We start from the raw sequence: 18124 nt of genomic DNA, 5'->3' as shown, positions 1-18124 counted from the left end.
ACATTGTGTATATTAGATAGCCTGCAATGCATCAAAACTTTTCCTTGCAAGCAACAATTGTCAGTAAGCGCAAATTCTCTCTCTCACGCACACGGTCAAGCACAAATAAAATGTGTTATAACAAATATTTAATTTCATGTTAATAGACCTAAATAATAGCCTATATTTAATAATATATTGCTACTAATGTAGCCTATTGAACTATCTGCAGTTTCGTGGCTCACTCGCTGTGAACAGCTGCATCTCATTTCAGAGCTCTTTCAGTTCTCGAAATTGCCATGGTAGCGCACAACATAATCGATTTATCTATGCTCGACTTTTAAGGTTTCACGACAGAAACATACACGAGCAGTTATCTATATTATTTAAACTGAACTCAAACTAGTCAGATCACATGATCTTCATCTTGCTGTTATGGAACCAGTTTAAGCGTGGACGTTTAGTTCAGCTCATTGAATTCAGGCTTTTGACTTTGATCTCCGCTTTTCTTAACCACTTTTATGAAATAGCTTCCAGAAAAGGCTTACATAATATGTAATATTTTTCCTGAGGCAATTTGAAGCAAAATACACAATGACACTCAATCAAACACATCTACAATGATGAGGAGCATGGTTACTTACTGAGGTATTAACGCACAGCAATGTCGCGTGAAGAAAGGACAGACTTTGAAGGAATAATCAGTGAGAGGAGAGATCATTATAGTGCACTGGGCAAGTCTGAACATGTTCCGCCCACGCGAGCACGGCAGGCAGATCTGCACAATTACGTGATTTATTGGCCTAATTTAGACATCGAATCGATAACGATATGGCCGCCGGTATATCGTGCACCCCTAATTTTTAGCTCCATCTCTGCTGTAACGTTACAGCACCTCTGGCCACGGCCCTTACCTGCGCAGTGTGTGTGTGCGCACGCAAAAAGTATGTTCGTGATCTCACTGGTTCGGAAGTTTTTTGTAGTCCCCAAAATTTGTTCGAGTCTTTGCTAAGCTAACTCTGTAAAACAGGGCTATTCAATTGGCTGCTCGTGGGCCAAATCCAGTCCCCGAGACACTTTGTTCCAGCCCTCCAAAGAGTGTGACCAAGACATCAAAAATAAATTTAGATCAGTCGGAAAAAAAGGTCACTATCGTTATGAAGTTACGTGCGTCTCTTTAATAACAGCACGAGCTGCAGTTAAAGGCTGCGCAGAGCGTGAGTCATCATAAGCGAGTGGTGCGGGCAGCCGAAAACATGTTTGAAGAAAAGGCTATTTGCACAATGCACTGATAGGAATGTAACGAATAGCCGATTTCACTATTAACTGCGCTATAATTCGTCAGTCTATTCCTCGTAAAGTCTTCTCTCATTTCTGTTGCACGGAACGAAACCGCTGCAAAATGCCAAGTTCCATGTGCGCTAATTTTAAGTTTGAAGTACACCGAGGCTAATACGCACACACAGGATTAACTACAGCAGCGGCCGTTCCCATATCTTTTCCGCTTGCAAGTTTGTTATTTCTTTTTCAATGAATATGTGACAATATGCGTGCGCCAGCGCTTCATTTAGGATGCTTTGCATGAACCGGCCCCCATGACAAACTAATTGAACAGCGATGCTGTAAAAGCCAAGGTCTCCCTTTGCATTGAACTTTAAGCATTTTACATTCAAAGACGCTGTTTATGTTCACACAGCTACATTACACATCAACTACAGTTTAACATATGATATCATAGTGGAGCACCCCTTTAAAGCTGCAAACCCTGAGTGGAATATTCAGGTGATGGATCCGGGCGGAGCAGTAGCTTTACTTTAATGTAAAGATATTTTCCAGCATTCTGCAGGGATTTTAGCAGCAAATTAAAAATCTCACCGCGTGTGCGTGCATGGCTCTTGCCATTATTTTGAACTTAATGTGCTGGAGTTAAGCACATTTAGTTTGCTACAGTGACTCTGCAATGCTTTAAATCTTTTCCTTGGCAGTAAGCACAAATTCTCTCTAGCTCTCTCTCGCACGCGGTCAAGCACAATTTCAGTGTATTACGACAAACATTTAATGTTAATAAGCCTAGATAATTTCAATTGAAATGCAAGTTCATGGCAGCTTCTCTCTTGCTTTGATGCAAGCCGTAGTTTTTGATTATTACAGGGTGTCCGCGGGGTTGTAAAAGGTAGCAAATAAAATTAGCCAAAATTAAGGCCATTAAAAAGTAATAAAAGTCATCTGACGAGGTATTACATTTTCGAGCCTAGTGTTTTGGATAAATTTTCAATTTGTGTTGAGTTTAGGCCTTTATTTTAAATTTTGCGTTGATTTTTTTTAATATATAGAGAGTTGGACCTGAGCGATGTCATGTGAAGTGGAGTTCGCACACGCGCTGAAACAAACCGGTGGGTACCCGGCTGGCTTGCTGCCAACCATATAGGCGAGCTCGCCTTTGATTCAGTAGCTGAATTAAAACATGGGGAAATGCAAGTTTTCGGACATCAGGCTGGAGGATGCAAGATTTAAAGACTGGCCTAGGCCTGTAGTTGGCAACAGCCACGAGGCTTACAGCCACGTCTGCAAGAAGACGATTATATTGGCGCTATATTAGTTCATATCAGCTGTCAATCACTGAAGGCTTTCCGCTGCCAGATGACAGGGAGTTTGTGTGGGGAATGCGGGAAATGCAAACGGGGGAAGAACGAAAAGTACCGATGACAGCGATTATGTGGTGAATGTTGATCCACCAGCTGAGAAGGTGCCTGAATCTCGATGCGTTATTCACTGCGTGTTCAGCGCAAATGTTCGCTATAAATGTAAACTCTACCACTGCACAACATCATGGCGAAAGAAGCTCGCCTTTTACTGAGTTTAAACTGAAACTGCAGCTCATAACAAATAGTGGTATTGCGCCGGTGGTCACCGCGAGAATCCTGCTCTGCCCTGGTTGGCTGACTCGCCTGCTTTTTTTCCACAAACACAGAAAACTAAATGAGCGCATAACGAGACTGAGCATTAAGAATGACACAAACCTTATAAAGAGTGACAGAAGTGAGACTTTTCTAGACCTTTGTTTTGCACAAATATTAATAAGTCATCTCAGCATTGGTTAGATAGTTGTTTCTGGATTTTGTTAGTCCTAGTTGATGTTGTTTTCAAATGCAATAAACCCCTTAATATACAGTTTGCAGTGGTGCTCATTCATTTTTGGTGGGTGCTTCTACATTTTCTTTGGTGCTCCTAAATATGTGAAGTTGGGAGTACCGGTGCTACCAAGTAAAAAAGTTGATCTCGAGTTAATCTCATTTCTGAGCTCTTTCAGTTCTCGTAGTTGCCATGGTAGCACACAACATAATCAATGCATCTATGCTGGACCTTAGTTTTACCAAGTTTTACGACAGTAACATGCATAAGCGCTTATCTAGATTGATTAAGCTGAACTCAGATCAGTCAAATCAAATGATCTTCAACCTGCTGTTATGGAACCAGTTTAAGCGTGGACGATTAGTTCAGCTGATTGAAGTCAGGCTTTGACTTTAATCCCCGCTATTCTAAACCACTTTTACGAAACCGCCCCTGGTCTGTTTTCCTCACGTACGCTGCTTGTTATTGCCCCTTTGATCTGTTTTGGACTGATTGTTGTTGTCTTGACTCATTGCCTGCCTAACCACTAACATCTGTTGGATTTCCCTTGTGTATGTTGAATGATCTGGGCTGCTCATCTGTTGCCGACTCTGCCTGTTGACTCGTTTATGTATCTGTGCAAGCCCTTTATTAAACTTACACAAGTGGATTCTAACATTGCCTCCATATTACAGAATACTGAGCCTACCGTAAATCCAGCGAAAGTCTCTGACCTGCAAGCCACTGTAGCATACCTAGGTGAAGTGTAACCCCCAGGGGTCGAAGACTGCGTGGACGTGTTTTGAGGAGTCTTCTCCTTATAATGCCGAAAAGAACTCTACACCTTCAGTTTTATTGTTCAGATAAGATTAAATTTGTTAGGTGTCTAGTTTGTTTTGTGTACACTCACAAACACAAGTGTGTGCTTTTGCAAAATAAGGATAATAAACAGTGTAGGTGTAACGCTTGTAAGAGTATACCTTTCCCTTTTTGCAGATGCTAAAGACTACACAACTAATATCTTGTTGTCAGTCAGGTCAATAGGCCAAATCAGAAAACTCAAAGTTCAGAGGCAAAGTATACACACACACACACTCAATGCAAAGCTTAAAATATTTTAGTTATCTGTTTACTATGATGAATAAAAGAAAACTGATCAAATAAAATACAATTTGTAAAAGGAAAAAAATAAACAAAAACAATATTCAACAAAACTTTCTTAGCAAGAAACAAATGAATCAGATAACTGTATCATTCTCTCAGAGGAAAACTAAAATCAATTTCTACTTGTTTTAATCAATTTGTCATTTTATCATAAAACTTGCCACCAGAAATTTTAGATTATTGTGTTTTGGACTCTTACTTGTTGTTTTAGATTAAAACCCAACTTATTTCTGTTTAGTTTAGACTGAGTTTGGGTTATTTTCCTTTTTTCTTAGTCTCTTAGCAATTCAAACTCTAGTTTAAACTTCACTTAAATGCATATCAAACCAATAAAATCATTCACAGCCATACAAAAATAGTATATAAATCCAGATACCTTTTTTTTGGAAATGAAAAGAACTAAAACTCACACTACAACTTTTGATGTGAATTGAACTCAGTCCTGGACTTTGAGCTTAGAAAATACCTCCAAATCTCAGAGTTTCAAACGAAAATAATCACCATTAGCCAAAAATAAGATGAGAACCCAGAAAACAAAAGGGTTGAAAGATCAAACTCTATGGGTGGCTCGCCATCATCCTCCTCTGTCAACGCGACTTGAAACTCGAAATGTTCAGCAGAAAATCCAAGTTTAAATGAATGAAACAAATCTGGCCTGAATACAGAATAACATCTCTTAAAAGCTTATATAACTCAAGCTAACCTTCACTATTCACAATACAATCGTACTTCATGTGCAATGAACATAAAATTACACACACATAGGAAATGTACACAATGAAAATGTTACACATAAAATGAAACCTTTAACTCACCGATTCCTCTGAATTATTATTAGGTTAATACACCATCAACTCCAACTTAAAGCGTCGGATCATCTAGGTGTTTAGGTAAGTTTAAACTCTTAGCTCAAACATTTGACTAGCGTTTGGCTGTGAATACCTATTAAATCATCTGTGTTTGTTCAGTTATTTTACTTTTAAGAAAATAACATATTTTCCTCGCTCGAAATTATTCTTATTATGTGTTTTTTGGCGGTTGTCAACCAGCTTTTTGGTTCATTACCGCCACCATTGGGATTGGAGTGTGAATCAGGATTTAACTAAACCATGCATCAACCCTGTGTCTTTCAAAAAGTTCAACATATCTAAAACACACATCACCCGTGCTCAACTTTAGTATGTTCTTTATGTTAGGTTCCACTTGTTTTTCCTTTAACTGTGTGAATAATCTATTTCTTTCTGTCTGATATATTGGGCAGTGCATTAATACATGTTCTACAGTCTCCTGGTTATTACATTCACACATCCCATCTGCATGTTTATTGATCATATGTAATGTGCTATTAAACGCTGTGATTAAATCTCATTCTTGTGAACTTGTCTTCTTCCGGTTTGCTTTTCCTTGTTTCCCTACCTCTTCTGACTTTCTTCTGTATGGTGTAATATTGACGTCCTGTACTCCCATTATTCCATATATGTTGCCATTTTCCCAATACTTTAGTTTTAACTATACTTTTGATTTCTGACTTGCTGTATTTGATGTTCGTCTCTATCGTAGTTTGCTGTGCTGCTTGTTTTGCCAACTTGTCTGCCATCTCATTCCCACTGACCCCTATGTGCGCCGTTACACACAACAATGAAATGATGACTCCTAATTTTATAAGATTATTTCCCAACTGCACTATTTCATAAATGATGTCCTGCCGTGACTCTGATACTAACTTTTTTATACTCATAAGTGCTGAACTTGAATCAGACGCAATGACTGCTTCAATTGGTTTATTATCCTCAACGCACTTTAGAGCCAACCATATCGCTACCAGTTCTGCTGTATAAACTGCTCAATTATTATTAATTCTTTTTGCAGCTTCAATTTTTAACTTTGGAATACTGAATGACACTCTTTGACACTACCCTTTATCCAATTATTGATGCATCTGTGTATATTTCAGTTGTTTCACTGTATTTTTCCCTTATATAATTTTCCACTTGTTTTCTGTCAATCTCACTTTCTTGTTGTACTTTCATTGTTTCAAAATCAACTTCCAAATCCTCAAGCAGCATGTGGGAACCACTGCAAACACTATAGTGGGTGAAATGGTCAGTGTGTCTATTTCCATATCATTTATTTTACGTTATCCATCCATAACCTTTAACACCATGTTTCTCTCATTCTTGGCACTGCACCAGAACTGTTTGTGATATGTGATTGTCATTACGGCCTTTCAAGTTCGCCCAGTATACTACCGCCAGCTGATCTCTCCTAGGGTGTAAAGGCATCTCTCCCATCTCAACCTGTAATGCTGCTACCGATGTGGTTTTCATGGCTCCACAGCATACTCTTAATGCTTGATTTTGGATTGTATCTAACTGTTATCAGCTGATCCATACACCATAGTCAAACACTGATCTTATCAACCCTGTATAAATAGTTTTTAATGCCAATCTACTAGCACCCCAGTCTACACCACATAGGCACCTCATTACATTTAACACTCTTACATTTATCAACCATTTTCCTAATATGTGTGTTCCATGTGAGTCTCCTATCAAACCACAGTACCAGATATGTAAAGGATTCAACATTCTCCAAATCCTTACCTCCCAATGTCAGTTTTAATTCCCCTCTTGTTTTCTTTTGGTAAATAGCATGGCTTTAGTTTTTTCTTGGGATATTCCAAATCCTCACTGTCCATTCCTGCACTGTATTTAATATCTGTTGCGTTTTCTTCATTATAAATGTTATGTTTCTCCCTCTTTTCCAAATCGCACCATCATCTGCAAATAATGCAACTCCTGTATTATTTTCTAACTCTTTAAACATCCCGTCAAACATTATAGAAAACAAAAAAGGGCTAATGATGCTCGCTTGAGGTGTACGATTTTCGACACTGAAGCATCCACCATTTAACATTTATTTTAACTGTTATGGATCTTTCTGAAAGTAATTCTTTACCCCATCTCAGTATGCGTCTCTTAACTCCTAACTGGTTAAGTTTAATGAACACTCCATCTCTCCACATGTCGTAAGCTTTCTCTATGTCTAAAAATACTGCTATAACCGATTCCCTGTTTACCTGTGCTTTTTTAATATCATCTTCCAGCCTTAAAGTTAGATCCATTGTCCCTCTACCTTTCCTAAATCCACTTTGATAGTTTCCTTGCTTTCCTTTAGTTTCAACCCAGTAAACTAATCTGTCATTATTCATTCTTTCCATCATTTTCCTCATATGCGATGTTAGAGCTGTCAGTCTGTAACTGGTTGGCTGTTTGGATCTTTCCCAGGCTTTTTAATGGGAATGATAACTGCCTTCTTCCATTCCTGTGGAATAACTCCTACTTCCCATATTTTGTTATATAACCTCAGCAGCACCTTCTTTCCTTTATCAGTTAGGTTTTCTAACATAGCATAACAAATTTAATCTCTCTCTAGAGCCGTTTTCCCTGATTTCTTTTATGCTCTACTAAGCTCAGTCCCTGAGAAATTTATATTAGTATCTGGTCCTCGTCATCTTTCCCTAAATCAAACTGATATCTTCCACAAGTTTCCTCCCTCCCTCTTTTCTCCTCTTGGCTTAAATAGTCTGTGCTGTGTACTTTAATTAATGTGCTTGCTTTTTCTTTATTATTAATAATAACCCTCTGACCGTCATTTTTTAACTGCTTTATTTCTCTCCTTTATAGCTTTCCTACACTCCATTGTCCACCATGGAACAATTTTATTAATTATTTTAGGTTTAGATTTAGGCATTGCCATGTTTGCTGCTTCAGTTATTCCACCACTAACTCTTATACACAAACTTACAACATTATCCTCAAATTATTTGAAATAATCCTCAATCTTTTGCAAACGATCTTCACTGATTTCCCTAAATTTATCCCAATCTGCTCTTTCCCAAATCCATTTCCCCTCTCTCACTTCAGTTTCTTTTACACATTCTGTTATTTGAGTTTTTGATTGGGTAATGGCCACTTCCAACTGTACTGTCTCCTAATACCTCCCCATTCACACCTATCAGCAATATCCTTTGTTACTATTGTAATATCTGTGCTACTTGCTATATCCAATCTAGTTCCTGTCCCGTCATTAATGCAAACTAGCTCTTCTTCAATTACTCTTCCACTATTGTCATTTCTGTTTCCCCATAATGTACTGTGGGCAATAAAATCTCCACACCAGATAGTTTTCCCATTAATATCCTGCCATATCTCTTCTACCTGTTCTCTCTCTAACATTCTACATGGGTTATAAAATGTATTATTGTTTCATTACCTTCACTTGACCATACCTCCACAATAATAATCTCTAATTCATTCCTCTTTACTTTGCTTCTTTGGATACCTATTAGTTTAAATGTGAGAATCCCCCCTCCCTTACCTATTTTCCTATCCATTCTTACTGCATTGTAGCCCTTAATATTAAAGTCCGATTTTGCAATCGTCTTTCCTTTCTTCTCTCATTGTCGGTTTATCCTCTAAATCTCTCGGCTTCTCAACACCGCTCTGTTCGCTGTTTTTCTCCTTTCGGTTTCTCCCGCAACTCCGGTGGGCGGAGCCAGCGTCGTTCTAAAACTCTACCCATTGGCCAATTTTACCTGCAGTGCTGATTCTTTCTTCTATTGGGTAAATTTTGCTGCAGTAATTTGCATATCACTTACACGCTTAAGTGCATGTCTGTTTAATTTATTTCATGTATGAAATATACAGCATAGACGTAAAAAACTTTTTTAAGGCAGCGTTATAGCACCTGTTAGCTTGAATTGTGGGAAAACTGGATCATGTTGAGCTATTAGGTGCGTTCGACATGAAGCTCAGCTGCAGCCGGTGATCAACGAGATTAGCCGAGCGCAGGTGGGGGCGGAGTTGAAAACGGAGCCGTCAAGACGGACAGCTGGACACTTCGGGACTCAAAGTTGCTGCAGTCACGATGACCGATCACATGGCGTCATCATCATTTTTTATTTATTTTTATTTATAACAACAAAACATTTACAAATAAAACAGAATACAGTCTCTAACAACTATAGTTTGTACAATTTTAAACAATAAGGGAGAATTACGATTAAAATATATAACAAATGCATGAGAGAAATAAGGAAATGAGAGGTTAATATAAACATACAAGTGAACAGGTCTATAAAATACAAAGCAATAAGCACAAGTTCTAGGAGTTTAAACATCACTTTAGGCTAATACTTCTTGTTTGAATATGTTAAAAAGGGGTTTACATTTATGTACATTTATAGATGTAAAACTTTCCAATGTAAAACGCAAAACAAGGTGTTTTGATTAGGTCTTAATAAATAATATTATTCTGGATAATAAAAGCATTTTCAAACAAGCAGTTTAATCCAAAAAGATTGAACAAAAGGTAAAATAAGTGAGCTACACTTTCAGCAGATGTTTCCCAGAAAGAGCAGGTATAAACAGCTAGACAGGAAACAAAATCTATATTTATATTATACTCATTAAATCATTGTATAATTATTTAATAAAATAGTTCTTTAACCTTATTTGTTAAGAAAGCTTTAGGGTAACAGGACAATGATGATTATTTTATTTCAAGTCTGTAAGACTTATTTGAGTTCATTTTAGGTTATTCACTAAAATATATCATTTAAATTGTTCATGGAGATGGATGCATTATATAGTCTGTATAAATAGGTTGAAAATAAACCTGTGCAAACAAGCTAACCTTTATAACCAGATTATTTAACAAAAGATGATTAAATATTTGTAGTCTTTTAATAAGCATGATGTGTACAGGATAGAGAGGGTGTGAAAAGTGAATTGTTTGTTTTGAAACTTTTGAATCGGAATTTGTCCAATAATAAACCTGAAATACACGTGTTTGTTGTCATGTGGTGAACTTGGCCAATCGTGTAATGTCGGTGTCGTCATCAAAGCTCCTGCAGTCGCTCTTCAGAAGCTGCACGGTCTGAATCAGCCGTCTGATCTCGGAGCGCTGTCGCGGTACTTTGATGCCACATGTGACAGTCACGTGGCGTCGGCGCAGCATCAATCCGGACAAGATTTCTAACCAGCATGCACCGCTTTAAGACAGATTTCGATGGATCTGCGCAGCGCTGCATGAAGTCGAACGCACCTATTGTCAGCTGATTTCAGCTTCCAGCTTTAAAATGATTTTTGGGGATTAAAATCTGTGATGTAGTGCCAAACTGCTAGTGCAGTGATGATGCATCGGTTTCTCGTTAATATTCATAGCAGAGTTTTCTTATCCTATGAGAAGAGCCGGCTTAATTATTCATGACTGCACATGCTTTTCGAAGGCAAGGCAGACCTGCCAAGCTGGGAGACCCTATGACTGGGTGAGACCGGCAGTGTTGACAACTTAGCAATTTTGTTACTAGTTTTAGCACTTTTCATACTACTCTAGCAATTTTTTTCCAGCACCTATAACAAATTAAGCCATTTTTAACATACTTTTGGCTACTTGTAGCAATTTTATACAGTGACTTAAAGAGCGGCTGCAGGCTTCACTCAGTAGAGTAAACTGCTGCTCTGATTGCTTTTCATAACTGTTCATTTACTGATATCTGTATGTATGCACGTACAATTGTTGGTAATTTAGGTAGCAATACATTCCAATACTGATATAACTGTTGTCACTTTCTCAAATATGTTAATTTCACAAGTTTAAAAGAGTAAATACACAAGTTGTGATTGTTTAAAAGAATGTTGCTGTTCATTATCAGTGTTATATTGAAAAATAAACTATGCATATCAAAAAGTGTTTGTAATTTACAGTCAACTCTATTTCTCATACAAATCTAAATGGACATATTTCAAATAATGATTTAACTGAGATGGCCGGTCAATCTGAGAAAACATGAATTATATTGTATACTAAATAAAGATCTAGTTTTGATTTGTGATTACGCAATGACGTCGTCACGCAAAGTATTATGTTCGTAAGAACCTATTTATTATACATCTTTATTATACATCTGGATGAAGTTTAATGTAATACACGGAGCCTCAGGGAGTAGAGACATGAAGGGCTCACACTTGTCAGATACTTGGTGATGGCGTGTCACTGATATGCAAATTAGTGTGTGACGTCATCTGGCGACATTTAGCTACTTTTCATTGGAAATAGCTGGCAACACCAGTGACCGGGTCGATGCAGCACAGCTGATGGTTTGCATCAGGCATGTTTGTCGGAGGAGCTGTATGGGAATTGGAGAATGGCGGACGTTGTCTTTTATCAGTGGAGTTCGTTACCATCAGGTTAGCATTGAAAATCATCGCCTTTATCCGTGCTGCTGTGTTCGCACATGTTCAAAATCCTCCAGATTACCGGCAGGGTTAATGTCTGGAATAGACAGGGCAAGAGACTGCATTGCTATCCAGTGTGTCAGCCTTCAGACCCGGGATTGAGAAGAGAGAAGTCCTCCTCATTTGTACTGTGTATATAAACACGATTATCTGTATAATGATAGAACAATTTGTGGTTGTGTGTATATGAAATTACGAATGACAAATGTAGCAGGGCATTACATGACTGTTTATTTCTTTACATTTAAAACTATAATATCAGTCTCCTCAGAGTTTGGGTTTCATTTTGTTAGCCGAGTTTGCTCGAATCGCTCCATCCTTTTCCACTTGCACTGTCAGCCACGCTCACTCAACCCTGCTCACAGCGCTGCTCCACGCCCATCTCGGAGCATTTTTTTTTTTTTTTTTTTAATTTTTGAGGTAGACTTGAACTGAAAAAGATAATTCCTTCACTTGTAAAGGCTGTCGAGACAGATTCATTTGTTGATCATCAATTTTAATAAACAATATTATGAAGATACTGCAGTGCTGTCTGTCTCTGTCCTGCTCTCAGTAATGCAAACGTGTGAATAAATGTGTAAAAGTATATTGTTAACTGTCATTTGATTTTTCGTCTTTTTTCTTCATCTGAACACATTTAACTCGGTCATAACAGGAATATTTACACTCCTCCATAAAATGTACAGCAGATGTGACTGTATGAGCCGCTTTTCACTGTACTTTGTGACAAAGAAAGGAATATTGAATGTTGCTCTGTGTCCATGATGATGGAACTTGCAGGCATTTGATAGACTTGTTCCTCCTCACGCCTCATTTCTGTCATCTGTTAAGGTAAGCGGGCTGTGTGTACGCGAGTGATACACTTATTTAAATATGTCTTATGATGATAATATGTAGGCAGATTTATACACAGTTTTAAAACTTTTAAAACAGTAAAGCAAAACAGATGAATTTCCCATGTAAAAACAATCCAAAAAGCACATAGGTCTATTTGTTTTTGCGTATTTATTTGTTTATAATATAATACACAGAGAGATTAACTCTTTGTCATGGACATTATTTCTAAAAATGAGCTTGATAAGTTGTCTGTAGCAGGGTGATGCTGACGTCACAGACGAGCACTCCGAGTCTGTTAATAGCCTAATGTTAGCTTTTCAATTCTTGCGTTTTTATTTAAGATCCATAATTGCTCTAAGATGTATTTTGGTGTGAGGATTATCCGTCTGGACTGAACGTGTAAGTGTAATGAACAGTGTTTGAACAGAGCTTATTATTCGCAATCTTCGAAAAGCCTATGGGAAAATCCTATAGGGATTTTCACGAGGGAACCAGTTTCATGCTAGCAGCCGATTAGCCTACAAAGTGACGTCATAGTTCCTCCACTCTATTCAAGTCCAAAACAAATAATCTCTTTTCATGTAAGCTGTATAAAAGGGACTGTATTCTCCTGTATCGCCTCATAACAGCTAACGTGATCCTGCCCTCAGTGAGCGCACTGTTCATATGGAAATGCACTGAGATTAGCCAGGTAATAATGTACACGCCCCCGAGAGTCGAGACATTGCATCAAACGACAAGCTTTATCAGGGACATTTCTTTATGTACGTTTAAAAGACGGCGCGATACGAGTGAAGAAGCACTTCGGATGGAAGTGAACAACGAATTTACTTTCTCCTCAGAGGAACAGCGCGAGTTTAAGGCCCCGTTTACACTAGTGCGTTTTAGTTTGAAAACGTATAAGTTTTGCTACGGTTACGCCATCCGTCCACACTACGCCGGAGTTCTCTAGCGCCGAAAACGGAGCTTTTTGAAAACGCTGGAGAGGCCGTTTTCATTCTGAAACGCTGCTGCTCCGTCTCAGTGTGGATGGGGAAAGACGGAGACATCTGAAAACGGAGGCGGGGCTGCAGACATTCGCCTCTCTGATTGGGGCTTTTCCTCAATATTAAGTAGCCTACACACAGTTCAGTCTCGCATCCTCTTCTTGTAAGTTCAGATTTCGCAAGTTTGATCAAGGCTGCAGTCTCCCCCTTCCCAGTTTGATATGGAAAACATACCGAGGACACGCGTAAATCTTCAAAGGGAACAGTGTACTTTATAACTTCATTCACATCACCTTGGCTTCGTTGTTTCACTTTCTCAACAATAAAATGTAAACATGATTTAAGGAACTGCCTATTTTCTTTTTAATATTAGCAACTAAACAGACAGCAGAAATGTTGAGGCGTCGTGCTGTATATATGAGCGTCATCTTCACTGTGTGGATATTTATAACAAAACGGAGCCGATAACAACTGCCTCCTTTCAATTTCAGTGAAAATACGAAACACACCCTCTCTTTTGCTGAATATCAGTTTTAATAATCGATAATTATAAAAGTATAACATACAATAAGTTTATACATTATAGGAAATAAAGGCAAGCGATCAGTCAATGTACCTGGATTAATCATTAACTTATCTTTGCGCTTAACCAAAACATGTTACCCGTGAACAAGTAACTTAATAGATTACAATGACCAAAGTCAGGGAATTGGCCTATGTCGTTAGATAAAGACAACAACATGAATGAAATATCACGTTTAGCAAATACAGTGAGATTAGATCCAGCGGGAGATGCTTGATGAGCAGTCCGACAAGCAGAGCTCTCATCTGGGTAGAAATGCTGGAGCGCTTGCCCGAGAGTGTGTGTGTGTTCACGTGATGTGCGTTTTCAGCGTTTTGGTGTGGACGCAGAGCAGTTCAGAAACGCTGGGTAAAACGCGAGTGTGGACGCGGATCGTTTTAATTCTACAACGCCGTTTTAAAACTAAAACGCACTAGTGTAAACGGGGCCTAAGAAGAACACATACATTTTGAAGAAGGTCTAGACCCAGCGGAGGACAGAATTCCTGTTGAGTAAGTCTTTTATTCTTACCTTCATGATTTATATGAAATATGTCCTTACAGACCACTAATAGTGGCATTGCTGTACAAAGTGTATCCTTTAACACATATAGCGTATAATGATAAACATACGCCCATTAAATAAAATGTAATGCTATAGGAAATCAACATAAATAGCCTACAAGAGACCGTTTTGATGGATGTAAACAAAAACATTAGTACCAATGTATTTTCTGTTGTATGCTAAGCTACTGTGAAAAATAAACACTGACAGGTGTTGACAAAACAGGTGCTGTGGTAACTGAGTTTACTTGGTAAATTAGTACTAGTATCAGTGAACATCACGAAAGTGTTAATAATGTAGTTTATGTTATCAGCTTGCTTATTTTCCAGATGTGAAAACAACAGCGGTAAAGAACCAGTGTCAAGGAGAGCTAAAGCTAATAAGCTGCTCACTCAGTCATGGAAACTTCTCAATTCCAACAACGCAGAGAACAGACTTGTGTTCTTGTGGAGACCGATTTGCGTTCTGCCTGATGGTCACATGACCTTCATGTGTTTTTAACGGAACTTTATTTAAACATGACAGCACTCGAGCAAAGAGCTGTTGTTTTCCCCCTTTTCAAAATATATACTCTGCATAAAGACTTCACAGATACACGCTGCACAATATAATTACAACAGATTTTAATACGAATTCTGCAAAGAAACAGCATTAATGTGTTTGTTCCTTTATTAAGATGTTCATGGTAATGTTTACTTTCACCGTTTCATGTAGGGAAACTCCTGGGGTTTATCAGTGATATTGAACTTTAATTATAAATCTAAAGGCTGCGCTTCCCACCGGCAGTCGCAATGACTTCTGGGACTTCTAGAGCTAGTTCGCTGCCCAATTCTGCATCCATGCATCATCAATATCAAGAACACATCCAGGAACTGTCATGCATCCTCTGTTCTTGCGGTCTTGAGTATTGGAACTGATCTTTGGCAGCTGATGATGACGTTTTAGGAGAACAAAAGGACACAAGACCGCTGAAGAACGCATACACATACTGAGAAACAGCCACAGACTGATGCTGACATGGCTCCACTGGCTCTGAGATTCCTTCCTGTACATAAACCTAGACCACAAACCATGTGATGCTCACACTGGGCTTGAACAAGCCTTACACCCTTTATTATCTTACACTCTTCATATTTACATTGTGGATTTTGCCCTGAATGTGTCTTCAGTACACACAGTTTCATGAGTAAGTTCAAGTGCACGCCTAAAAGCTGCAGTAGGTGATCGTCTTCAGAAGCATGTGTTGTTGTGCTGGTTGAAAGCGTCTTCACAGTTCAATAGTAATGATCACTGTAAGTGATCTAAATGTATTTATATGTGGGTAAGGCCTAAAACTAAAAAAATGTTGTTCTGATTAAATAGAGTCGGGCCGACATCTCTCATAATTCTGATAAGCAGCGTTAATGAGAGTGATCGAGAGAGAGAGAGAGAGAGAGAGAGAGAGTGATCAGCAAAAACATGCTGAAACAAAACTTTTAAAAACCTGATTCAATATTGGAGTTACCTTTGCACACTGGAGAAAGGATGACACCATGGCTGAAGGATTTCTCTTAGACAGGTAATGTTCTGCTTTTAAAATGATTTTAGCTTCACGCAAAGCTGATGTAACATTAGATGTTGTTGCAAATAGGTTATATCTTCACAGAAGTGTTGTTCAGCCACTAAAATCTACTGATGAAAGATTGTCTATTTTCAGTTTCATAAGGTCTTTTTACAGCATGATAATGTAGATTTTAATTAGTTTAACAACAAAACACAAGTAAACACCGCTATTCCACCTAGTCAGCTTTACTGAGGTGAAGATGGTTTTATATTCACATTGGTTCATTTTTGAAGAATGACGACCTGTGACACTTTCCTTCTGTTGTTTACCATGCTACTCTGAATATTCGCTCTGAAACAGCATGTCAGTTTGGTTTAGTAATGAGTGTAATTCCTGCACGGCGCCTTACAAGCACTAGTCAATTTTAACAACTGCTGTCATCTTTAAGCTGCGCGTGCTCCTGTTTCAGGAGGCGTGGCTCTGGACGGCAGGGGAGGGACTGTGATTCAGAGATTTATGCTAGGCTGTTAGTATGTGGAAGATCACCTACTGCACCTTTAGGTTATATGTAAAGTGTATTTATAAGTAACTTCATCAGTAGATTTGCTTTGTGTAAGATTATATAGTTTACAGAGTTTTATACAGTGTGCTGACTCACAAATGTATCTCGAGTTATTTTGTGTGTGAGTTAATATATTTTAAATTAACTGCAAACAAAAAAATATATACAGTTAATTTTCCTTAAGATTCTTTCCTGAAACTCTTCCCTCATACTGTGCGTTCACACTAAAGGCAGCGAGAGCATCAAAGGTCGCTCTGGCGACAACACTGTCTGCCTTCAGGGGTCTGTTCTTCATATGTGGATTACTCAGTCAGCTGGATTTGAATATTGACGATTTGACACGATCCAGGATGGTTTCGTTCTTCAAAGCTGATCTGAGAGTTGTTGTCATAGCAACAGTTCTGCTAGCTCAAACCTGGTCGGGAGCAGGCTCAATTCATATAAACAGGATTAGATCAGCTCAGTTCAAGCTAAGATAATAGAGAAAGTACCGAATTCTGATATTTTCTTACAGTAGTAGTTATATACACTTGGGAAAATAGTAAAAAATATATATATATATATATATATATAAAGTTATAGTTATTAACAAAATAAATAAAGTATAAAAAATATATTAACAAAACTTATGCAATCTGCACCCTCGAAATGAAAGTACAAAGAGAAAATTTATTGATATGAACTTTTTAGATCGCTTTAGTACAAATTGTGTATAATAGAAATGCAGAATATGTGACTTTTTTAAAGCAATAATACATTTATGCAGTCATAAACATGTTTTGACAGTTAATATGCCGGTGATTTGATGCTTCACAAAAGTTGCAGACGCCTTTACCAATATCAAAATGCTTTTGTAAACCAGTTATTCTTTACACTGATTAAAAAACGGCTACTATAATAAAGAAAATCTTCTCTAAATGTAGAACTAAATACACTGATTTGCATTGAAATACATGATGAATACTCTCGACACATGAAAGTGTAAAGCCTGCAGCTCACAACACATGTGGAAGGTTATTGCGTGTCATATTCAACAAGCCGTTTACTGCTAATTTGATGTAATTTTGCTCACATGGATAATTGAATATTAATCAGATGATGTCATTACGCTGCTGTGCCGTCAGCCAATCGCTGCATTGCTGATCATGATTTCGAGGATGGATAGATCTGTCCTTCACAACACACGCAGCGATCTCAGATCAGTTCATCCAGACATTATAATCTGATTCACGAACTTGTTTGAAGAACCAAATTAGCCAGAGATCAGTTATCAAGATTAAAAGATCCAGGATCTGCCAAATCATTTTAGATCATTTAAGCGAGGTACGAAGAACAGACCCCAGCTCCGACGGCGAGAGCGTCAAAATTCGCTACACTTATCTGGTATTTAAAGGAGCCGTTACAGCGTATATCAGTTACATTCCTGCATACAGCATGCTTTCTAGCGTGAATATGTTGCGCACTTATCATATTCATTTAACAATAGAAGATTAAGTCGCGTGTGCTGTGGCTTTG

General features: G+C 38.1%; 2 long non-coding RNA genes across 2 annotated transcripts in view; both read right to left on the bottom strand.

Annotated features, from left to right (window-relative positions):
* Positions 1 to 18124, bottom strand: part of LOC147843750 (uncharacterized) — an 83507-nt gene that overhangs the window by 8836 nt on the left and 56547 nt on the right. The gene's annotated exons all lie outside the window — the stretch shown is intronic.
* On the bottom strand, positions 12546 to 15806 carry LOC147843754 (uncharacterized). The gene is made up of 2 exons (XR_015490990.1): positions 14529 to 15806; positions 12546 to 13266 (listed from the first exon to the last, which is right to left on the bottom strand). It is a non-coding gene; the product is annotated as an uncharacterized LOC147843754 (long non-coding RNA).

The sequence above is a fragment of the Danio rerio genome, chromosome 5 (genome assembly GCF_052040795.2).
Source record: "Danio rerio strain M-AB ecotype USA chromosome 5, GRCz13ab, whole genome shotgun sequence".
Taxonomy (NCBI): Eukaryota; Metazoa; Chordata; class Actinopteri; order Cypriniformes; family Danionidae; genus Danio; species Danio rerio.
The sequence above is the reverse complement of the archived record's forward strand: the minus strand, read 5'-3'. Positions and strand labels throughout refer to the sequence as shown.